General features: G+C 46.7%; 1 protein-coding gene and 1 long non-coding RNA gene across 2 annotated transcripts in view; one reads left to right on the plus strand and one right to left on the minus strand.

The window, feature by feature from the left end:
• Positions 1 to 26,330, minus strand: part of IMMP2L (inner mitochondrial membrane peptidase subunit 2) — a 1,728,396-nt gene that overhangs the window by 289,204 nt on the left and 1,412,862 nt on the right. The gene's annotated exons all lie outside the window — the stretch shown is intronic.
• The window catches only part of LOC141087646 (uncharacterized), a 136,483-nt gene continuing 124,154 nt past the window's right edge, over positions 14,002 to 26,330 (plus strand). Inside the window, exon 1 of the long non-coding RNA XR_012231710.1 lies at positions 14,002 to 14,085. This is a non-coding gene — a long non-coding RNA (uncharacterized lncRNA). The remainder of the gene's footprint in view (positions 14,086 to 26,330) is intronic.

The following is a 26,330-nucleotide window of genomic DNA, read 5'->3' on the forward strand; positions in this document are numbered from 1 at the left end:
CCATAACTTTTTTATTTTTATGTCCACGTGGACATATGACGGCTTTATTTTGCAGGTCAAACTTGTACTTTTGCATTATCATTAGTTTTAATAAATATTGAACTTGAAAACAGAAAAAAAATTCCAGGGGTGATACAATTGCAAAAAACACAATACTGATTTCTAGGAATTGTTTTTATGGCATACATTGTGTGGTAAAAATGACCTAATAATATTACTCTTCTAATCAGAACAATTACAACAATATCAAATTTATCAACTTTTTTGTGTTTGTGGTGAAAAAAAAAATCAGAAATTTGTAGCAAAAATTGTTTTCATTTTTTGGTTGCTAAAGCTGTGCGAGAGCTTATGTTTTATTGATCCCTTCTTGGAATCAATACAATATTTTTATTGCTTCTAGCTGCATATTTTGTGGTATTGCATAGACCAAAAAAACACAATAAAGGCATTTTAATTTTTTTTCTGTTAATGGTGTTTAATAGATTGAACTTTTATGTACTCTGCAATACTACATGTGTATTTTTTATGATCTATTTTTCATGCTGGGAAAAGAGTAGTAAATCAAGCTTTTTTATCGTTTTCATATTTTTTAAAACTTTTTTTTACTTTTCAATGTATTAATTAGTCCTCTAAGGGGACATGAACCTGCAATCATCTGATCACTTGTACTACATTTAGCAATAAAACAGTATTGCTGCATATATCAAGCCCAAGCTTTGGCTGGGTTTCAAAGGAACTCCACAATGACAGGTGCAAAGGTCTTCAACAGACCATAGAAACCCATCAGTTTCCCTTGATCGCGTGATGGGGGAACTGATAGAGTACAGAATGATGAACCCTCATGTGGGCTTGCTGTTAACGCTGCTGTCAGAGTTTGACAGTGTAATTTAACAGGTTAAAAGTTGCAGTTGGAGCTCCTCTCCACCCACAGCTGTTTGAGGCAAATTCTGGCTGTGTATCACAGCTATTACCTGCTGGGTATGGTTCGGGCTAACTTGTGCTGTACATGTACGACATATGTTGGGAAGAGGTGTTTTCTGGCCAATACATACATTTACAAGCAGCAGCAATGGTTTCAAAATAATATACACTGCCCAAAAAAATAAAGGGAACACTTAAACAGCAGAATATAACTCCAAGTAAATCAAACTTCTGTGAAATCAAACTGTCCACTTAGGAAGCAACACTAATTGACAATCAATTTCACATGCTGTTGTGCAAATGGAATAGACAACAGATGGAAATTATTGGCAATTATCAAGACACACTCAGTAAAGGAGTGGTTCTGCAGGTGGGGACCATAGACCACATCTCAGTACCAAAGCTTTCTGGCTGATGTTTTGGTCACTTTTGAAATGTTGGTGGTGCTTTCACACTCGTAGTAGCATGAGATGGACTCTAAAACTCACACAAGTGGCTCAGGTAGTGCAGCTCATCCAGGATGGCACATCAATGCGAACTGTGACAAGAAGGTTTGCTGTGTCTGTCAGCATAGTGTCCAGAGGTTGAAGGCGCTACCAGGAGACAGGCCAGTACATCAGGAGATGTGGAGGTGGCAATACGAGGGCAACAACCCAGCAGCAGGACAACTACCTGCGCCTTTGTGCAAGGAGGAACAGGAGGAGCACTGCCAGAGCCCTGCAAATGACCTACAGCAGGCCACAAATGTGAATGTGTCTGCACAAATGGTTAGAAACCGAGTCCATGAGGATTGCATGAGGGCCCGACGTCCACAGATGGGGGTTGTGCTCAAGATATGTCACAAAAAATAGTTAATAAAATACCATTTCCCACATGTCCACTTTACATCAGCCCAATTTTTGAAACATAATTTATTGTTAGGAAGTTATAAAGGTTAAAATTAGACCAGCGATTTCTCATCTTTACAACAAAATTGGCCAAACCATTTTTTTATGGACCACCTCACATTTGAAGTGACTTTGAGGGGACCCATATGGCAGAAAATATCCAATATTGACACCATTCTAAAAACTGCACCTCTCAAGGTACTCAAAACCACATTCAAGAAGTTCATTAACCTTTCATGTGCTTCACAGGAATTTTTTGAATGTGGAAGGAAATAATAAACACTTTTCTGTCACAAACATTTTCCTTTAGACCTAATTTTTTTTTACTTTCACAAGGGTAAGAGGAGAAAATGGATTATACAGTTTGTTGTGCAATTCCTCCTGAGCATGCCGATACCTCATATGCGGGGGAAATCTACTCTTTGGGCACACGGCAGGGCTTTGAAGGAAAAGAGTACCATTTCACTTTTTAAATGTAAAACTTGCTGGCATAATTAGCAGACGCCATGTCATGTTTGGAGAGCCTCTGATTTGCCTAAACAGTGGAAAGCCCCAACAATGACACTATTTTGGAAACTAGACCCCCTAGTGAACTAATCTTACATACATGGCATATACATTCTGTATATGCTTTTTTCATTTTTATTGCCCAGATGTAGTACTTTGCATTTTTCACTGTTAAAAACCATTCTGTTAGTTGCTGCCTACTGCTCAAGTTTATTTATATCTTTTTGAATCCTCTCTCTCTCTTCTCTAGTATTAGCTATCCCTCCTAGCTTTGTGTCATCAGCAAACTTAATCTGTGTACCCTCAATTCCTTCATCGAAATCATTGATAAAGATGTTGAACAATACAGGGCCCAGGACAGAACCCTGTGGTAACCCACTTGAGACATTCTTCCAACTGGATGTGCAACCATTTACAACCACTCTTTTGGTCCGATCATGAAGCCAGTTATGAATCCACCTAAAGTTGCCTTGTCCATTCCATACATTTTTTCAATAAGGATGGTGTGAGATACTTTGTCAAATGCTTTGCTGAAGTCAAGATATATGATATCAACAGCATTTCCCTGATCCACCCAGTCAGTGTTTCTGTCATAGAAGGAAATTAAGTTAGTCTGATGTGACTAATTAGTTACAAACCCATGCTGACTCTGGTCAATCACTTCCTTCTTATCCGTGTACCGTATTTTCCGCTTTGTAAGACGCACTTTTTTCCCCCAAAATTGAGGGGAAAAAGGGGGTGCGTCTTACAAAGAGGATATACATTTGCGCTGCCACTGAGTGTACTTGCCGCGGCACTCTGTGCCCTGATGCTGCCGCTGCGCTGTCCGCCACCGCCGCGCTCCTGTCCCCCGGTGGTTTCTTCCGCCCCTCCGCCGCCGCCGCGCTCTGTCCTGTTCAGCGTGGGGGGTCTCTGTCGCTCCATGCCTGCTTTCTTCCTGGAAAATGGCCGCCGCGCATGCGCAGACGGACATCTCGGCACTGAAATCTCGGGAGATGAGATTTCAGCGCTGAAATCTCATCTCCCAAGATTTCAGTGCCGAGATGTCCGTCTGCGCATACGCGGCGGCCATTTTCCAGGAAGAAAGCAGGCATGGAGCGACAGAGACCCCCCACGCTGAACGGGACAGAGCGCGGCGGCAGAAACCACCGGGGGACAGGAGCGCGGCGGTGGCGGACAGCGCAGCGGCAGCATCAGGGCACAGAGTGCCGCGGCAAGTACCCTCAGAACGGGACAGAGCGCGGCGATGGGGGCAAACACCGGGGGATAGGAGCGTGGCGGTAAGAACCGGGGGACAGAGCGCGGTGGTGGCGGTAAGAACCGGGGGAGAGCGCGGCGGTGGTGGCAAGCAGGCACCGGGGGACAGCGTGGCGGTGGTGGCAAGCACTGGGGGACAGAGTGCGGCGGTGGTGGCAAGCAGGCACCGGGGGACAGAGCGTGGCGGTGGTGGCAAGCATCAGGGGACAGAGGGCGGTGGCAGTAACAGACACCGGCAGCGGCACGCTGCACATTAAAACACCCCCTCATCCCAGCAGCAATGTTCCACTCCGGCCTCCTCCATCACCACCCCTGGAAAGCAATAAGACGCATGGATTATAAGATGCACCACCATTTTATTAAAAATAAAGTTTTTTCCTATTTTTCTCCTCAAAATTTGGGGTGCGTCTTATAATCCAGAGCGTCTTATAAAGCGAAAAATACGGTACTTACATACATGTTGTTTAATGTTTAATAATTTGTTCAAAGATCTTTCCTGGTATAGAAGTCAGACTCACCATCTTATAGTTCCCTGGGTCCACCTTCTTCCCCTTTTTGAGGATAGGACCTACATTTCCCAGAAGACTGGAGAAAAGCAAATTTTTGTGTGCCAAGTCTTACTGCAATCTTTTGGAGGCAGAATAAAAAAAATCAAACGCATTTGAAGAATTGGTTTTATTTATTTTTTATGCCATTCCTTGTGCGGTATAAGTGATTAGGCAACTTTGTTCTTTGGGTTGGTGCGGTTTATATCAGGTTTCTATGTTTGGCTGCTGTTACACACTAAAAGACACTTTTTATTGCACATCAGCATCTGACAGGCAGGGAAGGAGGCATGTCAATACCTACTCTCAGCAAACGCTCACAAGCCACCTTCCATTCAGGACCTCAAAGGACCCACGGCCATCTTGCGGCAGGGGATCTCCTTGGAAACCATCAGGACAATGGAATTGCATTGGGTTGTCCTGATGAAAGCGCACAGGGAACTGATTCCCTGCATAATGCTCCTCTATGTCACTGTCACTACTGACAGTGGCATCAGAGGGGTTAAATGCCTGCTAATATTGGGTGTGCAGCAGGGTGTCATCTCTCACACAGAGCTGACACCCGTATCCAATCTCTGCAGCACTCAGCGTGAGCCATCGTGATTGTGCCGCCATACATATACTGCTATTTGCGCTAATGCAGCTCCCGCACCGCAGTATATGTATGGACATTGTCAGGAAGGGGCTAAGCATAGTACAGTAAATTCCTAACAATGTGTTTTAATGTTTTACATGTGATCCACAATGTAAATTATAGAAGCGTATTAAAAAGTTCTGGAAGTGAAATGTAAAATAGTGAATGATCCATCAAATAACAAAAAATGGAAAAAAATGTTCATGACAGTGAATGGGTGGTAGAAGAATAAGGTAGTTGGAGTCAAGCTGGGTCCATTTATGTTATACATTTGAAAATCCAATCATACAAATTTAGCAGAGGTTTGTTTGAGACTGATAACACAAAACTGGAATATCATGGCATCAAAAAGATTAATTCAACACCTAACTTGACATCAGTCAATGACCACTTGAGCAATTTTAAAGAAGCACTTTCAATAAATGTTTTATTAGCAAAACCTTTCTAAATTGTCATGTCCTATATTTGAAATAAAATGATTACCGCATGCCACCTTCCCCGGATTCCAGCAATGATTCGGTCCTTTTTTCACTCATGTGACTGAAATTCTGTTTCACTGTTTTTACTGTGTAAGTCTATGGAGTGTGAGAATGAGGATTGAGGCTATGTGCCCACGTTGTGTGTTAAAACGCACACTAAAAACCGGACTCCTTCCCAGAAATTGAGCGGTTTTTTCCCCGCGATTTCTCTGCGATTTTACCGCGATTCTGTTCACGATTTTGCCGCGATTTTCTCAAGCACTTTGCAAGCGATTTGAAGCATCGCTTGGAAAGTGATTGACAGGTTGGTCACACTCGTCAAACATAGTGTTTGACAAGTGTGACCAGCTTTTTACTATTGAGGCTGCCTATGCGGCATCAATAGTAAAAGATAAAATGTTAAAAATGATAAAAAAATAAAAAATCGGGGTATATTTACCTTCCGACATCCCGCGCTGCCATCCAGGGCCTCAGTGTTCCCAGTAATGCCTTGCGAGACCTGTGATGACGTTGGTCTCGCGTTACTATAGCGATCTCGCGAAACCGCTAGAGTCACGCGAGACTACGTCATCACAGGACCTTGCCGCAAGGCATTACTGGGAACGCTTAGGCCGGGAATGCAGCGTGGGACGCCGGAAGGTAAATAGACCCTGATTTTTTATTTTTTATTCTTTTTTTTACAGGGGTATGGTACCCGGGGCCTGGAGGACAGTCTCCTCTCCTCCACACCGTGGGTACCAACCGCACATGAGACGCTTAACTTCCCGCATGGTGGGCATAGCCACATGCGGGAAGTAAGCGATTCTCATGCATTCCTATGGGTGTGGAATCGCGGCAATTCTTTGCAATTCCGCACAAAAGAATGATCATGCTGCGATTTTTTCCGTGATGCGATTCCGCTGCGGAAAAAAGCGCAGCATTAGCACAGCATGTGCGGAATGCCATAGGAATGCATGGGGTGCGTTCTGTACATGATTTTTAAACGTTTTCGCAGCGTTTTCGCGCCGAAAATCGCAGCAAAAACGCTTAAAAATCTCATCGTGGGCACACAGCCTGAGGCTTACATTATTAAAATGACTTTCAGCTCACACATAAACTTCAATATAATCCATTGAATTGTAATTTCAGTCACGTGAATGAGAAGAGGACCAGAGCTGCACTGGATAAAAAGGAAGACAGCAAATAGTAGATGTTTTATTGAAATTACATTATATAACATTCATATTTAGACAGGTTAAATTAACAAAATATTTCTTGGGAATGCTTTTTTAACTTAATCTCCTTAAATGGGTGGTCTGAAACTAATATTGATTTTAATCCTATGTCTATCTATTTAATGTAATAAATCACTTTTCTTACTACTGCTTTATTAATTTATTTTTACTCTCCGTTTTATGACATTTTATGTAAGAATCCAAAATGCATGCTGCGATACTGAAATGGGCAGGTAGTGGTTTTGGGTAGAGTTGAGCGACTTTTGGTTTTTTAGGGTCGCGTTTCGTTTCGTGAAACCCGACTTTTCCAAAAAGTCGGGTCGAGCAAGATTGTCCGATTATAGGGAAAAGTCGGGGTCGTCCCGAAACACGAAACCCAATGTAAGTCAATGGGGAATAAAAGTCGGCAGTGAGAGGAGGACAGGAAACACACCTACAGTGCCCATTTGAATGCCAAAAGCATCAATTCTTCTTTCTTAAGCTTGTCAACCTTAATTAACTTCATAATACAAGTTACGCACTGAAAAATGGGGGTTATTTGGCTACAAACTGTGGGGGGGAGGGCTGGCTCCAGGTTTTCATGTGCCCTGGGAGAAAGAGCGCCCCTTTAACACATACCACAACTCATCATGCTCCGATACGGCAGAGAAATAGCGGTATAGTACAATGAAAAATACCTCACTTTTTACATCTCATGACGAGGCCCATCTATTTCTCCATACAGAATCATTGGTCCCATATAATGTTTGAAACAGTATATGATGAGCTCCACATAATGCTACAGTATATGTTGGTCCCCATGGATGAAGCTCCACTGTCTTATGGGCCCAAATAATGCTCCAAACATAATGGGCCCCATTTCTAATGCTCTAGTGTATAATGGGCCCTGTAAATGCTGCTCCAGTGTCTGATGTCCACCTTTGGAATGTTCCAGTGTATGGTGGGCCCCATCTATCATTCTCCAGAGTATAGTGCTCCCCAAAAATTGCTGTCCCAACATTGAAAACAATCAAATAAGTCTCCTCGCTAGGGAATCCCTGTACTTGTCTGGACAGGTGCTGTAGCTTGCTTAACAGCTCGCCAGCCGTTCGCACGCCCAGTATGGATTGCACGTGATTGCACATAGGTTAGAAAGGGTACCGTATCCCTGGATAACATGTATGGATAGCGTACACATTCAAAATATATGTCTCAGGAGGCAGGCTCAGACGGTGTCAGGCACAGTATGGATTGCACGTGATTGCACAAAGGTTAGAAAGGGTACCGTATCCCCGGATAACATGTATGGATAGCGTACACATTCAAAATATATGTCTCAGGAGGCAGGTTCAGACGGTGTTAGGCCCAGTATGGATTGCACGTGATTGCACAAAGGTTAGAAAGGGTACCGTATCCCCGGATAACATGTATGGATAGCGTACACATTCAAAATATATGTCTCAGGAGGCAGGCTCAGACGGTGTCAGGCACAGTATGGATTTGACGGCCCAGATTACACAGCGGAGGAGCAGGGAGAGGTAAAGATTGCAAATGCTGGGGCCCTGCCCAAGCAAGGGGGGCCCACTCGTGGGCGTCGGTACTGGCACTGGGCCCCTCATAGTACAGCGGTGTGTCTGACGGCGGGTGTGCACCACCACCGTCAGAGACACTTGATTGCACTATGAGGGACCCTGTGCCAGTGCCCGCGACCAAGAGTCGGCCTACCCACCTGTCCAGGGCAACGGCACTCGCACGGTGTCGTGCGGTAGGTGGTGACCCCGGCCATGGGGGGGGAGGCAGCACAGTTAGGGAGTTTTAGAAAGTGGCATATGTTGATGTTGGACATTCAGCTGATGCAAAAGGCAAAATAGGTGAAGTACCAGGAAGAGGTGGACCAAAGCAAGCCATTTTTCTGTCACCCTATGTGTCATCAGGGGAAGGTGGGACAAAATCCTTGGAAACCCATGCGTGGTTCATTTTAATGAAGGTTAGATCATCCACATTTTGGGTTGACAGACGGGTCCTTTTTTCTGTCAGGATTGATCCAGCTGCACTGAAGACTCTTTCCGATAGCACACTTGCAGCTGGGCAAGCGAGCTCCTGTAAGGCATATTGGGCCAATTCAGGCCAGGTGTCCAGTTTAGCGGCCCAATAGTCAAAGGGGAATGACCTGTGTGGGAGAACATCGATATGGGAGGAAAAGTAGTTTGTAACCATAGTTGACAACTGCTGTCTCCTGTCACTTTCCATCGATGCAGTATTACCAGTTGTGTGAGCGGTATTTGAAAAATCAGTCCACAACATTGTCATGAAACCCCTGTCTCCAACGCCACTTCTGCTGTGTGCACCACGAACACCTCTGCCAAGCTGCCCCCGGCCCGTACGGCTCGTGTGAGAACCATCACCGCTGCTGTGTGCTGGGAATGCCTCAAGCAACCGATTTACCAGAGTTGCTTGTTTATTAGCCAATATTAGGTCAAGGTTCTCCTGTGGCATGATGTTTTGTAATTTGCCTTTATAGCGTGGATCCAGGATGCTGGCCAACCAGTAGTCGTCATCGTTCATCATTTTGGCAATGCGGGGGTCCCTTTTTAGGATCCGCAAGGCATAATCTGACATGTGGGCCAATGTTCCCGGTGTCAATGATGCACTGCGAGTGCTGGGTGGAGGAGCACTTTCTGGCAAATCCACATCCCTCCAGTCACGCACAAACCCTGTACCAGACCTTGCCACGCCAACATTTTCACTTGCCCCACGAGATGCATCCTCCTCCCCTAAGTAATCATCCCCATCATCCTCCTCCTCTTCTTCCTCCACCTCGTCCAGGAGAGGTCCCTGAGCAGACAATGGCTGAATGTCATCAAGGATTCCCTCCTCCTCTTCCTCCTCATCAACATTGGCTGCAGACGCCTGCTCCTTAAGGTGCGTCAAAGTTTGCATGAGCAGACGCATAAGTGGGATGCTCATGCTTAGGATGGCGTCGTCTGCGCTTACCAGCCGTGTGCATTCCTCAAAACACTGAAGGACTTTACAAAGGTCTTTCAGCTTCGACCACTGCACGCCTGTCAACTCCATGTCTGCTCTCAAAGTGCCTGGCCGTGTATCCTCCCACAAATGCATTATGGCCTGCCTCTGCTCGCACAGCCGCTCCACCATGTGCAGGGTGGAGTTCCACCTTGTTGCAATGTCGATAATGAGGCGGTGGTTGGGAAGGTGGAGCAATCGCTGCAGCTTCTGCATACGAACAGAGTGTACAGGCGACCGGCGGATGTGCGCGCACAGTCTTCGCACCTTCTGGAGCAGGGCTGTTAACTCCGGATAATTTTTGAGGAAGCACTGCACCACCAGGTTCAAGGTGTGAGCCAAGCAAGGTATGTGGCTGAGTTTTGAAAGGGCTATGGCTGCCACAAAATGACGGCCGTTATCACTAACTACCTTGCCTGCCTCAAGATGTACACTGCCCAGCCATGACTCAGTTTGTCGCTTCAAGTACTCGGCCAGCACCTCGGCGGTGTGTCTGTCGCCCAAACACATCATCTGCAACACAGCCTGCTGACGCTTTCCACTAGCTGCTCGATAGGGGGACACATCGTGTGCAACAGTGGCAGCTGCAGATGGAGTGCTCGTACGACTGCGCTCTGTGGACGAGCATTCGCTTCTGGAGGAGGAGGAGGAGGAGGAGGAGGAGGGTCGAACGCCTACAGCCAACTGTTTCCTATACTGTGGGCTAGGCAGCACTGTCCCACCACCGGTGTCCCCTGTGGACCCTGCATCCACCACATTAACCCAGTGCGCAGTGATGGACACGTAACGGCCCTGGCCATGCCGACTGGACCATGCATCAGTTGTGAGGTGCACCTTTCCGCTCACTGACTGCTTGAGTGCATGGACAATGCGGTCTTTCACATGATGGTGGAGGGCTGGGATGGCTTTGCGAGAGAAGAAGTGGCGACTGGGTAGGTCATAGCGTGGTACTGCATAGGCCATGAGTTCGCGGAAAGCTGTGCTTTCCACCAACCGAAAGGGCATCATCTCAAACGAGATTAGTTTGGCAATGTGGGCGTTCAAACCCAGTGTACGCGGATGAGAGACTGAGTACTTTCTTGACCTACTCATAGTGTCTGGGAGTGTGAGCTGGACTTGAGAGCTGCATATGGTGGAAGTAGCGGTGGACAGGGCGGACTGAGAGAGGGTTGATGATGGTGATGGAGTTGGTGTTCTTTCTGATGGCCTAGAATCAGTCTTTCGTTGATATAACAGTGGGATTCCCTGACTGCTGTGGTCTTGCAACGACACCTCAACATTTGCTGCTGTGCTAACCGGTCGGCTTACAGTGGGGGAAACAATGTAGCATTGCTGACTACCTTCGTTGTGATCAGTTGCACATGTGGCACTTGAGGTTTGGTGTTGTGTCCACGCTTGCAAGTGCATGCTGGTTAAATGTCTAAGCATGCAACTGGTATTCAAATTTTTCAGATTTTTCCCTCGGCTAAAGGTCTTTGCGCACTTCTTACAGATAACCTTGGCCTGATCATGAGGATTTTGTTCAAAAAAGTGCCACACTGCACTCTTCCTACTTTGGCAGACATTTTGCGGCCTAGCACGCTGTGATCTTTTGACCCTCTGGACAAGCTGTCCAGCAACTCTTTTGATGTTTGGAACCTGTCTTTGGAGTGCTCCGGGCCTGCCAGATAACAGCTGTTGCGATGTCGATGTCTGCTGTGGATGCTCCTCATCTGAGCTATTGGAAGCAGCACCCTCTTCCCCCAATCGATGCCAATCTGGGTCAACAACTGGGTCATCCATCACCTCCTCTTCTATGTCATGTGCACCTTTCTCTGTGTCACCGTTTATGGTGGTATAGTGTGCGGGAAGGGGCACCTGAGTCTCATCAGGGTCAAAATCTGGCTCTGTACACTGCGAGGACAATGTAGTGCTCTGAGTGAATGTACCAGCAGAATCATCCATCAGCGGCTGTGCATCAGTGCACTCCATGTCAGATTCATCTTGGCCTGGGTAATTCACCATTTCACTTGATAATCCAGGCATGGTATGTGAAAACAGCTCCATGGAGTAATCAGTAGTATGGCCTGCGTCATCCTTCAATCTTGGTTGGGGTGAAGGACACAAGGAAAGGTGTGGTTCATGAACATGAGCCTCCAATGACTACTCAGTGCTTTTACTTTTTACAACTGAAGAAGAGGAGGCGATAGAGCTGGAGGCTGAGTCAGCAATGTAAGACAAAACTTTTTCCTGATGCTCTGCCTTTAAAAGCGGTTTGCCAACTCCTAGAAAACTAAGCGTTCGAGGCCTTATGTATCCAGACGATGACGCAGGGTCAGCACCTCCTGCATTCGGTCCTATTTTGCTCTTGCCACTACCATCAGATCCACCACCAACACCATCATTACCAGCTGCCAACCCCCGCCCAATTCCACGGCCTCTTCCACCAGCCTTCCTCATTTTTGGTAGAAATGTAGACAAAATCCAACAAACTATATAGTAATGTAAAACAAGGTACAAGGTGTCTATAGGACAGGGGAGATTTAGAATTTCTGCACACACTTGTGGACAGTGGACACTTTTGGATTGTGTGAGGCCCACTGATATCTGAGCGCTATGTGACAGGCTCGATGGCACAGCTGCCTGTGACCAAAGTGACGAGAGGATAATGGAGATTTTGAATCTCTGCGCACACTTTTGGACACTGGACACTTGTGGATTGTGTGAGGCCCACTGATATCTGAGCGCTATGTGACACGCTCGATGGCACAGCTGCCTGTGACCAAAGTGACGAGAGGATAATGGAGATTTTGAATCTCTGCGCACACTTTTGGACACTGGACACTTGTGGATTGTGTGAGGCCCACTGATATCTGAGCGCTATGTGACACGCTCGATGGCACAGCTGCCTGTGACCAAAGTGACTAGAGGATAATGGAGATTTTGAATCTCTGCGCACACTTTTGGACACTGGACACTTGTGGATTGTGTGAGGCCCACTGATATCTGAGCGCTATGTGACAGGCTCGATGGCACAGCTGCCTGTGACCAAAGTGACGAGAGGATAATGGAGATTTTGAATCTCTGCGCACACTTTTGGACACTGGACACTTGTGGATTGTGTGAGGCCCACTGATATCTGAGCGCTATGTGACACGCTCGATGGCACAGCTGCCTGTGACCAAAGTGACGAGAGGATAATGGAGATTTTGAATCTCTGCGCACACTTTTGGACACTGGACACTTGTGGATTGTGTGAGGCCCACTGATATCTGAGCGCTATGTGACAGGCTCGATGGCACAGCTGTCTGTGACCAAATTGACGAGAGGATAATGGAGATTTTGAATCTCTGCCCACACTTTTGGACACTGGACACTTGTGGATTGTGTGAGGCCCACTGATATCTGAGCGCTATGTGACACGCTCGATGGCACAGCTGCCTGTGACCAAAGTGACGAGAGGATAATGGAGATTTTGAATCTCTGCGCACACTTTTGGACACTGGACACTTGTGGATTGTGTGAGGCCCACTGATATCTGAGCGCTATGTGACACGCTCGATGGCACAGCTGCCTGTGACCAAAGTGACGAGAGGATAATGGAGATTTTGAACCTCTGCGCACACTTTTGGACACTTGTGGATTGTGTGAGGCCCACTGATATCTGAGTGCTATGTGACACGCTCGATGGCACAGCTGCCTGTGACCAAAGTGACGAGAGGATAATGGAGATTTTGAATCTCTGCGCACACTTTTGGACACTGGACACTTGTGGATTGTGTGAGGCCCACTGATATCTGAGCGCTATGTGACAGGCTCGATGGCACAGCTGTGACCAAAGTGACGAGAGGATAATGGAGATTTTGAATCTCTGCGCACACTTTTGGACACTGGACACTTGTGGATTGTTTGAGGCCCACTGATATCTGAGCGCTATGTGACAGGCTCGATGGCACAGCTGCCTGTGACCAAAGTGACGAGAGGATAATGGAGATTTTGAATCTCTGCGCACACTTTTGGACACTGGACACTTGTGGATTGTGTGAGGCCCACTGATATCTGAGCGCTATGTGACACGCTCGATGGCACAGCTGCCTGTGACCAAAGTGACGAGAGGATAATGGAGATTTTGAATCTCTGCGCACACTTTTGGACACTGGACACTTGTGGATTGTGTGAGGCCCACTGATATCTGAGCGCTATGTGACACGCTCGATGGCACAGCTGCCTGTGACCAAAGTGACGAGAGGATAATGGAGATTTTGAATCTCTGCGCACACTTTTGGACACTGGACACTTGTGGATTGTGTGAGGCCCACTGATATCTGAGCGCTATGTGACACGCTCGATGGCACAGCTGCCTGTGACCAAAGTGACGAGAGGATAATGGATATTTGAATCTCTGTGTCATGATCCCAGTGCAGGTTTTTGAGCTGCACACCGGGGGTTAATGTCTGGAGCTCTGTGCAGGTTTTGACCTGCACAGTTGGGGTTAATGATTGTGGCCTCTTTCTGGTTCTGGGAGAGCTTCATAAACCTCTGGGCAGCTTCAATCCCTGCCAGTTATACTTTTGCCTTTGGTCTAGTGTGCTGACCCCCGTGTGCTTGTTTGTTGCTATTGCTTGATTATATGGTTCTGACCCGATTCTGTTTCCCATTGTGAGTTTGCCTGTTGAAATTGTACTGCGTTATTATCTGTGTATGACTCATTGCCTGTGACCTGACAACTCTCTGCTCGCCCCTCTTGTACCTTGCAACTATCGGTGTATGACTCATTGCATGTGACCTGACTACTCTCTGCTCGCCCCCTTTGGTACCTTGCAGTTATCTCTGTGTATGACTCATTGGCTACGTCCTGACTATTCTCCCTGTCTATGCCCCTTGGTAACTTTGTCTCGCAGTTACTCTGCTAGGAATTGTCTTGCAGCTCCTAGCTCTGTGGAGTTTAGGCCACGCCTCTAGCAGTCACGTGCTTCAGGTCCTGCGGCTCTGAAGTACGCATCTATTCGGTTGCTGCTCGCTCCACAGGTAGCTTTGAGCACGCTTTTGCTTTACTCAGGGCACGCGCACTGGCTCAGTGATCAAGTTCAGTGCGGTGTTCCTGACATTATAACTGGCCATACAATTTTTTTTTTTTTTCTCTCCTCACTGCTGCAGCATGGACCCAATGTGTGCTTTATCTGAGCAGGTGAAAAGCTTGACTCAGTCACTGCAGAAGCTTAGTTTGGAACACCAAGCTCTGGCCCAGTCCCAACGGCGGGTTGAGGACTCAGTTCAGGGGGTACTTTCCGCAGGCTTCCAGCAGGTGGGGAATAGAGATGTCATTTTAGTCCCACCTGAATCCCCAGTTAAATTACCAGATATGTTTTCTGGTAACAAGGATGATTTCAGGGCATTTAAGGAAGGCTGTAAGCTTTTTTTTTTTCTTTGAGACCCCGCTCCTCTGGGGACGAGAAACAGAGGGTGGGGGTGGTGATGTCCCTGCTTAGGGGGTCCCCACAAGCCTGGGCATTCTCGCTTTCCTCTTCTGCCCCTGAGAGAATGTCTGTGGATGCATTTTTTGAAGCCCTAGGGCTTATTTATGATGAGCCTGATAGAGTGCGGTTGGCTGAGGACAAAGTAATGAGTGTCTGTCAGGGGGAGCACTCAGCCGAATGGTTCTGTACTGAATTCAGACGTTGGGCAGCAGAGATTTCCTGGAGTGATGCTGCCCTGCGGGGGCTGTTCCACAGAGGCCTGTGTGAACGTCTGAAGGATGCTTTGGCACTTCATCCTCCGCCTGACTCCCTGGAGGATGCCATGGTCCAAGCGGTTCGCATGGTTCGCAGGCTGCGGGCTAGAGGCATTATGCAACAGGAAACACCATTATTCTTCAGTGGAGATGAGACCCAGACTCTTCCTATAGCTATGGAGGTGAACGCTGTCACCTGTGAGGGAAAGGAAAGAAGACGCCGCCGGGAAAAGCAGTTGTGCTTCTATTGTGGGAAATCTGGACATTGGAAGAAAGACTGCCCCTCCTGTCCGTCATCCTCCAAGATGGCGGGAAACGACTAGGTCTGGGTAGTAATCGAGGAGGCTACCCAGACCTTCAGGTACAATTTTCCTCATGTGCTAAAATGGTGCTGCAGGTGGAACTGGAACTTGGTTATGGTCCTGTTCAGACTACTGCTTTTATTGACTGCGGTTCGGCTGTGAACCTGATTGATACCAAGGTCATGACTCTTTATAAGATAGGGACAGTAAGGCTTCACGATCCTGTTAAACTTGTGGCAATTAACTCATCTCCTCTTACACAAAAAGGTATCTGTTGCAGGTCTGAACTTTTTTCCCTAAAAGTGGGTTCCGCTCATGTGGAGAAACTAAGTTGTCTGGTGGTAGATAACTTGCCTACAGGACTGGTACTGGGGATGCCTTGGCTTCAATGCCATAATCCTACCATTGATTGGGTTACAGGGGAAATCACTCAATGGGGATGCAATAGTAAATGTGGTAACCGGAGACATCTTGTTAACGCTGTTAAATCTGTGTCTGTGTCGTCTGTCGATCTGGAAGGTATCCCGGAGTACCTGAAAGATTTCGAAGACGTTTTTTCCGAAAGTGAGGCTGAGGCGCTGCCACCACATAGACCCTATGATTGTGCCATTGATTTAGTACCCGGAGCCAAGTTACCTAAGGCTCGATTGTTCAATTTGTCTGGGCCTGAGCGCCAAGCCATGAAGGAGTACATAGCTGAGAGTCTCCGCAAAGGGCATATCAGGCCTTCTGTGTCACCTGTGGCAGCAGGGTTCTTCTTTGTGAAGAAAAAAGATGGTGGTTTGCGGCCGTGCCTCGACTTTCGGGAACTGAACAAGATAACGGTTAGGAACTCTTACCAGCTTCCCCTCATCCCAGACTTATGTAACCAGTTAGCTGGGGCCCAATGGTTCTCCAAGTTAGATCTGCGGGGGGCCTACAACCTGATAAGGGTTCGGGAAGGGGACGAGTGGAAAACGGCATTCCTCACATAAGAAGGACTCTTCGAGAACCTGGTAATGCCATTTGGGTTAACTAATGCACCCGCTATTTTCCAAAATTTCATCAATGTTGTGTTTTCTGATCTGATAGGCCGTTTTGTTATTATTTATTTGGATGATATTTTGGTGTATTCCCCGGACAGTCAATCTCACTTGCAACATCTTAAAACAGTTCTCCAGAGACTCAGGGAGAACCAATTGTTCGCCAAATTGGAAAAATGTTCGTTCTTTGTACAGGAGCTGTCTTTTTTGGGGTTGATTGTGTCCTGTGAGGGGTTTCGTATGGATCCTAAGAAGGTGCTGGCGATCGCTGACTGGGTTCAGCCCCGAGATCTCAAGGGGCTCCAGCGCTTCTTGGGATTTGCGAACTATTATCGGAGATTCATTAAAGGTTTCTCACAAGTGGTTAAACCACTCACTGATCTTACCCAGAAGGGAGCTGATGTAAAAAATTGGTCTGTATTTGCTAAGGAATCCTTCTCAGCGATTAAGAAGTGTTTTATGTCTGCCCCGGTGTTGGTGCAACCTGACCCGTCCAAACCATTCATTGTGGAGGTGGATGCTTCTGAAGTGGGGGTGGGGGCTGTGCTGTCCCAGGGTCCGGCCACCCTTACCAATCTCAAACCCTGTGCCTTCTTCTCCAAGAAGTTCTCTTCAGCTGAGAAAAACTATGATGTAGGCAATAGAGAACTTCTTGCGGTCAAGCTGGCATTTGAGGAATGGAGGCATTTTTTGGAAGGGGCGGCTCACCCTATCACGGTTGTCACGGATCACAAAAATTTGGCATACCTTGAATCTGCTAAGAGGCTTACTCCTAGACAGGCCCGTTTGTCACTTTTTTTTTCACGATTTCAGTTCTCAATTACTTTTCGACCGGGATCCAAAAATGTTAAAGCGGATGCCCTGTCCAGAAGTTTTGATCCAGTGTCTCCCCCTGAGCCGCCATCCTCCATCCTTCCCCCAGGGGTAGTAGTGGCGGGGGTCTCAACTGAGTTGGAACAAGAAATCCTAAGGGCTCAGGTCCTAGCTCCGGCAACCAGGCCAAGCGATAAACTGTTTGTTCCTGATTCATTGCGGCCTAGACTTCTGCAGGAGTTTCATGATTCTAGGCTGAGTGCTCATCCAGGTATCACGGCCACTAGAGAGGCAGTAACCAGGGGTTTTTGGTGGCCTTCATTAAGGTCCGATGTCAAAAAATTTGTTTCTGCTTGTGGCATGTGTGCCCGTTCCAAAAGCTCGCATAACCGACCGGCTGGGGAACTCATACCTTTACCGGTTCCTGATAGGCCATGGACTCATCTTTCCATGGATTTTATTACCGGTCTTCCACCTTCCGGGGGCAATACCGTGATCTGGGTGGTGGTGGACAGGTTTTCTAAACAGGCCCATTTCATTCCCTTGACAGCATTACCTTCAGCAGAAACATTGTCAAGGTTGTTTGTGCAGCATGTGGTCCGATTGCATGGGGTACCCCTGAATGTTGTGTCTGACAGAGGTGTGCAGTTTGTGGCCAAATTTTGGAGGGCGTTCTGTATGAAATTGGGCATCTCACTCTCCTTCTCGTCGGCATATCACCCGGAGAGCAATGGTCAGACGGAACGCACCAATCAATCCCTGGAACAAATTCTCAGGTGTCTGACCTCCGCCAGACAGGAGGATTGGTGTGATGCGTTACCGTTGGCTGAATTCGCTTTTAACAACCGGGTGAGTCAGTCCACCAACATGTCCCCATTCCTGATTAACTATGGCTTTAATCCGCATTTTGGGGAGTTTTCTCGGGTGGATTCCGGTTGTCCAGGAGCAGAGGGGTCCGTTCAACGGTTAAAAAACCTCTGGGCTGAAGTCCGGCGTAATATCTCTCGGGCCCAGGGGAGATACAAATATTTTGCGGACAAAAAGAGAGCCTCGGGAGACATGTTTCAGGTGGGAGAGAAGGTTTGGCTCTCCACGCGTAACATCAACTTAAAGGTACCATCAGTTAAGTTGGGACCAAAGTTCATTGGTCCGTACGAGATTATGGAGATAGTCAACCCTGTGGCATATAGGTTGCGTCTCCCCGCCTCCTTAAAAATATCTAATGTGTTCCATAAGTCTCTGTTAAAACCAGCAGGATCTGTCAAAGAGAACTCTGAGACTGTTGTTCCTCCAGTGCTGGTGGAGGGTCAATTGGAGTATGAGGTCGGACATATTGTGGACTCTCGCCGGGTGCGCCGCTCTTTGCAGTACCTGGTCCACTGGAAGGGATATGGACCAGAAGAGCGCTCGTGGGTCCCTGCTCGTTCGGTACATGCTGATCGCCTGGTTCAGGCGTTCCATGCCAAGTACCCGGGGAAGCCCGGGGGTCCAGAGGCCCCCCGTTGAGAGGGGGGTACTGTCATGATCCCAGTGCAGGTTTTTGAGCTGCACACCGGGGGTTAATGTCTGGAGCTCTGTGCAGGTTTTGACCTGCACACTTGGGGTTAATGATTGTGGCCTCTTTCTGGTTCTGGGAGAGCTTCATAAACCTCTGGGCAGCTTCAATCCCTGCCAGTTATACTTTTGCCTTTGGTCTAGTGTGCTGACCCCCGTGTGCTTGTTTGTTGCTATTGCTTGATTATATGGTTCTGACCCGATTCTGTTTCCCGTTGTGAGTTTGCCTGTTGATTTTGTACTGCGTTATTATCTGTGTATGACTCATTGCCTGTGACCTGACAACTCTCTGCTCGCCCCTCTTGTACCTTGCAACTATCGGTGTATGACTCATTGCATGTGACCTGACTACTCTCTGCTCGCCCCCTTTGGTACCTTGCAGTTATCTCTGTGTATGACTCATTGGCTACGTCCTGATTATTCTCCCTGTCTATGCCCCTTGGTAACTTTGTCTCGCAGTTACTCTGCTAGGAATTGTCTTGCAGCTCCTAGCTCTGTGGAGTTTAGGCCACGCCTCTAGCAGTCGCGTGCTTCAGGTCCTGCGGCTCTGAAGTACGCATCTATTCGGTTGCTGCTCGCTCCACAGGTAGCTTTGAGCACGCTTTTGCTTTACTCAGGGCACGCGCACTGGCTCAGTGAGCAAGTTCAGTGCGGTGTTCCTGACACTCTGCGCACACTTTTGGACACTGGACACTTGTGGATTGTGTGAGGCCCACTGATATCTGAGCGCTATGTGACAGGCTCGATGGCACAGCTTTGACAAAAGTGACTAGAGGATAAGGGAGATTGGATTGCTTTTAAAAAAGCAGTTTGCGGAGCAGTGGGTAAACAGCAATGCCAGCGTGTCAGGAAGCCTTAAAAGGCAGCCCAACAACCAACACCACTGATACACCACAATATAGCCTCCCCTTGCACTGCAAACACAGTGACTTGTGTGTTGTGCAGGCCAAATCGCTAGCAGCAGAAGCAGTTTTTTTTGTCTTCTTCCCTGCCTAACGCTCTCCCTACAGAATCAGCAGCAACCTCTCCCTATACTAAGATCGGCAGAAGTAAGATGGCGGTCGGCGTGCACGCCCTTTTATACCCCCTGTGACGTCCACCAAAGCAAGCCAATCACTTGCATGCCCTTCTGAAAGATGGTGGTGACCCGTGCCTAGGTCATCACGTTGCCCACAGTGTCCGTGGATCCTGATTGGCTGAAAAAGAGCGCAAAACAAACTTTTGAAACGCGACTTTGGCGCGTAAGTCGCCGACCTCGTGGCCGACCTCATCCTAGGGTCGGGTTTCGTTTCATGAAACCCGACTTTGCCAAAAGTCGGCGACTTTTGAATTTTTTCGACCCGTTTCGCTCAACTCTAGTTTTGGGCATTACCACAGCTATTGTCCCCACCCTGAAATAGGGCTGGGTTAGTCACTGTTCTACTGAGCATGCGTCAGTTGTCAATTTTGACAGTTGTTCAGTATAAGCTCCCTGAGCGATATTTCCTTTCTACGCATAGTCAATGTGCTATGCCTTACCAGTTCTACTGAGAGCACACTGTCAATGTGCATTATAAAGGAGAGAATGTGGTGAGTAGATGAGGGAAAGCAGAGGTCAGCCCTTCTCCCAAAACAGACATCATAATGACATCTGTTTTGGGTGTAGGTAAGATCTCTGTTCCCCTGTTCGCTGCATTCTCTCCTATTCAATGCAGACTTATAGTGCACTTTCTTGCTCATTTGTCACTTCTCATTAGAAGCTTGTTGGGGTGAGCACTGTCACTGTGCACTGTGATGCAGTGACCCCTGTGACAGCTAGGGGGTGCTGTATGGCCTTCCCAGGACATGCATGCAGGCGTTTCCTTTATTGTGATGGGGAAATGATGAGCGGCAGGGTTGTGAATGGCTGATATGTATCACAAGGATGGGTGGTCCTGTGATAGAAGCTGGAACGTGTATTGATCAGCAGAGGTATTGCTGAGGGTTTGTTACTGTGTATTAGGGAAGCTTCCAGGTGACTTGGTGAGATGGGTGGGACCAGTCACCTACAAACTCACCCAGGGGTGTGTCTGAACGCCCAAAGTAAAGCCTGTATGTGTGTGGCTGTGTGTGTAATAGGACCTGTAGTGAGGTCATGACCATGTGATCCATACCTCGCCTGTGGGTGTGGTTATGTACCATATAATGTGCCTGAGGTCTGGTCACATGGGGATAGAGTGTGTACCTGAATGGTTCAGGGTCCTGGAGTGTCAGTGTTGGGAGATCCTGGGAGGGGAGGATCAGATCCCTGGAGCACGTGCTGCAACCTTGGACCTCGTGAGGCGTGATTGTTGGACAGTCTCAGGAGGGGATGGACATCTTGAATAGCACCCGCTGAGGCCCTGTACCTGGTGGCCGGTGTGTTGGGAGACCCTGGGAGGAGGGTCGGATCCCTGAATAGCACCCGGTGAGGCCTGTGTGTTGGACAGTTCCAAAGTGGGGACGGACATCCTGAATAGCACACAGACAGGCCACATGTGTTTGCAGAGTCAGTGACTGCACTGCATTGGGAGAGCTACCGTCCGTCTTTGGATCTGGACTGTCAGGTGGCCTGGTGAGCAAGGTGTTGTCCGGGATGGTGATCCCAGTTCGGCAGCTTCCCTGAGAGAGAGGACTACCAAAGAGTCGGCATCTGGAGCAGAGCTCCTGCGAGGTAACTCCGGACATGGGGATATAACTGTTGGTGCCCGTGATGTTTTATGGTCACTAATGAACTGTTTGGCGTGTGATCACCCAAGGTAACTAGGCAAAGAGGTCCAGTGTGTTTAGTGACAGCATGTTAAAGCCATGTACCAAGGATTGTGATGGACTATGTGTAAGCATGTGATGTGTAACATGTTCCTCAGCAGTTTATGAAGGCATAATAAATTGCACTAGACTGTTTAAGTGGAAAGTGTTCCTGTATGCATTAATATCGCAGCCAAGTGAGTGTTCCCCAATGCCCTCAGTGAGTGCTACCTTACAGCACATAAAGAAATATCGAGCAAGGAGGCCATACTGAGCATACGTCAGAATTCACAATTGATGCATGCTCAATAGAAGAGGAGAAGCTTCATTCCAGGGTGGTGACAGTAGCTGCAACCTGTTGTCTGATGACATTGCATTTTAGAATACCAAAAATGTCATCAATTGGCAGTAGAACAAAAGAAATAAAGCATTTAGGGTAGAGAGGGAAGAGTAGAGACTTTTTAAATAACGAATATTAGAAAAGCAATTAGAACATTACATTACACAGATAGACATTTAGTATTAAAATAAATGTAAGTTTTGCACCACCACTTTAAGTGAGAATACTTTCTATGAGAAAGTTCTCAAAATAGTGTCAAGTTGTGAGTCATGATAATCCTTAATACATCTGTATATACCGTATATACTCGTGTATAAGCCGAGATTTTCAGCACCTTTTTCATGCTGAAAACGCCCCCCTCGGCTTGTACACGAGTCATGGTCCAGAAAGCTGGCAGGGGAGGGGGAGCAGCGGAGCAGTGGCAGGAACCAGCAGCTGTGGCACAGTGACAGCTGCAGCTACAGCCACCGGCTTCTTTAAGACATCATACTCACCCTCCTCGTGCGGTCCCTGCATCTCCGATGGTCTCGGCGCTGGCATCCTGTGCAGTCATGTGGTACCACTCATTAAGGTAATGAATATGCATGCATCTCCACTCCCATAGGCATGGAGCACATATTCATTACCTTAATGAGCATTATCACATGACCACTCTGCACAGAAAGAGGATGGCCGCTACCATCGGAGACGGAGGGACCAGGGACCGCGCGAGGAGGGCGAGTAGGACAGCGGGGGGAGCCAGCCAGTCATCCAGAATGATGGAGCAACCAGCCACAATGATGGGGCAGCCAGCCAGCCACATTGATGGGGCAGCCAGCCACAATGATAGTGCAGCCAGGCACAATTATGGGGCTGTCCGCCACAATGGTGGAGCAGCCAGCCACAATTATGGGACAGTCAGCCACAATGATAGGGCAGCCAGCCACAGTGATGGGGCACAATGATGGCGTGTCAGCCAATACAATGATGGGGGGGTGTGTGCGAGCACAGCCAGCCATGTATACAATGAGGGGAATGGAGGAGCCATGCACACAATAGGGGTAGCCACACACAACAGGACAGGGATGAGGGGACAGCAGGACAGGGGAGCCATATACAGTATTCCAAGTCAGGGATGAGTGGACAATGCATACCCAGCTTATACTCGAGTCAATAAGCTTACCCAGTTTTCCGTGGCAAAATTAGGTGCCTCGGCTTATACTTGGGTCGGCTTATATTCAAGTATAAACGGTAAATAAAACAAAATTGTTTAACTGATAAAATACAAAATATATGAGTCAGAAGAAAAATCACTTTTGTTTCAAAGAATACATTTGCTTTTTCTAGCAATACTGAATTATTTCGGTATAGAGTATATTCTTCAGACAATATAGAGGAGGTAAAGTTAGAGGCTGTGCAGAGGTAGAGGTGGGAACAGTGTAATGATAGTTGAATGGATGGAGAATAAATTGAATAATGCCTTAGTAAAAAAAATGGACCATGTTGTATAATAAGAATCATTTATTGTGTCTGTATTTCACAGATGTTAACGTTGTGCTGCCAAGTTTATCTCATATTCTGCTATATTCTAAGTTTGTGCTATTAACTGTAGTGTAAGTGGTTTCAAACCAATGGGGGTTTCCTGGCTTGGGATATGAATCTAACAATGTATGTTGTATCGTTGTTATGTTTTATACTGGTTATGCATTCAGGGCCAAATCCAGGCCATAATGCATAATTCATTCTGCAAAAGTGTATGAACTTTGCTTTTTATCAACAGCGTATTACAAATACATTGTTATCTAAAATAACCATCACAGTAGGGATTATATAAAGGTATTGCAAATTGTTCTGAAAATAATCAACCAGATAAACAATGCAATTTAAGAGGCTTTAACCAGGCTTAATGTGAGTTATATGCAAATATTGCTTAGACAGCGATAATTAATAGCTACAATGCAATAAAGCAAAATAAATCTGTGGAATGAGTGTAAATATAATGCAAAATGTGTATAAACCACACATTTCTCAAGAGGAGTCTTAGGAACAAAACACAACAACAGGGTATTGTGTTAATGTATTTTGACCATCTGACAATAGTCTCATGGCACTCTCTGGCATGAAGGTAAATAGGATGCCATAAATCATTTGAAATGTCCTGTAACAAAATTTTGGCTATAGCAGTTTTGGCTCTCAAAGAACAGTTCATAAATAATAAAAATTAGAAAATGATTTCCTGAGCAAAATATGATTCCAGAAGCTAGACAAAAATTTTTCTGATGTTAATATTAAACAGATCATGAAAACAACAGTGTACAATTTTTTTTTTTACTGATTTACTTATTTGAGTAAGATTTATTTACCAGGAGCATTATATTTAAAAATTTTAAGTTATACTTGCCAATTGCCTATTCACAAAGAGGACTTGAACTCTAGTGCCACTTATTGGAAATAGCAATCCTAAAAGTCAATATCGACTCTTTAACGAGCCTTGCCATATGACTTAGCCCAAAAGCAAGGCTCGTTAAAGGGTCAAAATTGACTTTTAGGATTTCTACTTCCAATAGGGGGCACTAGAGTTCAAGTCCTGTTCCTCTCTGAATATTCAATTTGCATATTTAAATTTCCCAGAAGAACAAGCATGGCTTACAAGTCTCCTCACTCTGACGTGCCTCAGGCCTGGCATGTCACTCTCCAGAAGGAGAACCGTTGCACCTTAGATCCCTGATTATAGTTGCTAATCTTGAATGAAAAATAGTCGAATTTAGGCTGTAATATATAAATAATAAATATATGAGGATAGGATAAAATACACAGATCAACTTTCTAGCTAAGTCATATAGTGAAGTTGGAGAAATTGTTTAATGGATATTAGGAGGTAGAATTATGCTACTTTATTAAATCAGGTCTATTACTTGTGTCAAAAAACCTCATCCAATCAATAAGTTTCCATAGAAAAATTGTGTATATCCCATTAGAGTTGAGCGAAACGGGTTGAAAAATGTCAAAAGTCGCCGACTTTTGGCAAAGTCGGGTTTCATGAAACGAAACCCGACCCTAGGATGAGGTCGGCCACGAGGTCGGCGACTTACGCGCCAAAGTCGCATTTCAAAAGTTTGTTTTGCGCTCTTTTTCAGCCAATCAGGATCCATGGACACTGTGGGCAACGTGATGACATAGGCAGGGGTCACCACCATCTTTCAGAAGGGCATGCAAGTGATTGGCTTGCTTTGGTGGGCGTCACAGGGGTTATAAAAGGGCGTGCACGCCGACCGCCATCTTACTTCTGCCGATCTTAGCATAGGGAGAGGTTGCTGATTCTGTAGGGAGAGCGTTAGGCAGGGAAGAAGAAAAAAAAACTGCTTCTGCTGCTAGCGATTTTGCCTGTACAACACACCAGTCACTGTGTGTGCAGTGCAAGGGGAGGCTATATTGTGGTGGATCAGCGGTGTTGGTTGTTAGGCTGCCTTCTAAGGCTTCCTGACAGCTGCATTGCTGTTTACCCACTGCTCTGCAAACTGCTTTTTTAAAAGCAATCCCAATTTTTTTTTTTTTGTCCTGCTGAGGTACTGAGCGTGCATTTTTTCACACCATACAGCGGTGTACGCTCCTCACACAGTACCGTGTAACGGCTGTTATCACAGCCACAGTGAAGCTATCTGTGTGTCACTGTGGAAGGATAAGTGGAGGACTTGTTCCGATCTTACAGACCTACACTCTAGGGAGATTCCTATTCTGCCCAATTCTACATACACCTTGTAGTTTGTGATACACTAGCCAATTTCTACCTGTGACATAGCGCTCTGATATTCAGTGGGCCTCACACAATCCAAAAGTGTCCAGTGTCCACTAGTGTGTGCAGAAATTCAAAATCTCCCTTATCCTGTAGTCACTTTTTTCACACCTGTGCCATCGAGCCTGTGACATAGCGCTCTGATATTCAGTGGGCCTCACACAATCCAAAAGTGCCCAGTGTCCACAAGTGTGTGCAGAAATTCAAAATCTCCCTTATCCTGTAGTCACTTTTTTCACACCTGTGCCATCGAGCCTGTGACATAGCGCTCTGATATTCAGTGGGCCTCACACAATCCAAAAGTGTCCAGTGTCCACTAGTGTGTGCAGAAATTCAAAATCTCCCTTATCCTGTAGTCACTTTTTTCACACCTGTGCCATCGAGCCTGTGACATAGCGCTCTGATATTCAGAGGGCCTCACACAATCCAAAAGTGTCCAGTGTCCACTAGTGTGTGCAGAAATTCAAAATCTCTGTGATCCTGTAGTCACTTTTTTCACACCTGTGCCATCGAGCCTGTGACATAGCGCTCTGATATTCAGTGGGCCTCACACAATCCAAAAGTGTCCAGTGTCCACTAGTGTGTGCAGAAATTCAAAATCTCCCTTATCCTGTAGTCACTTTTT

This window comes from Dendrobates tinctorius, unplaced genomic scaffold (assembly GCF_039654945.1).
Source record: "Dendrobates tinctorius isolate UK_male_01 unplaced genomic scaffold, ASM3965494v1 ptg000035l, whole genome shotgun sequence".
Taxonomy (NCBI): Eukaryota; Metazoa; Chordata; class Amphibia; order Anura; family Dendrobatidae; genus Dendrobates; species Dendrobates tinctorius.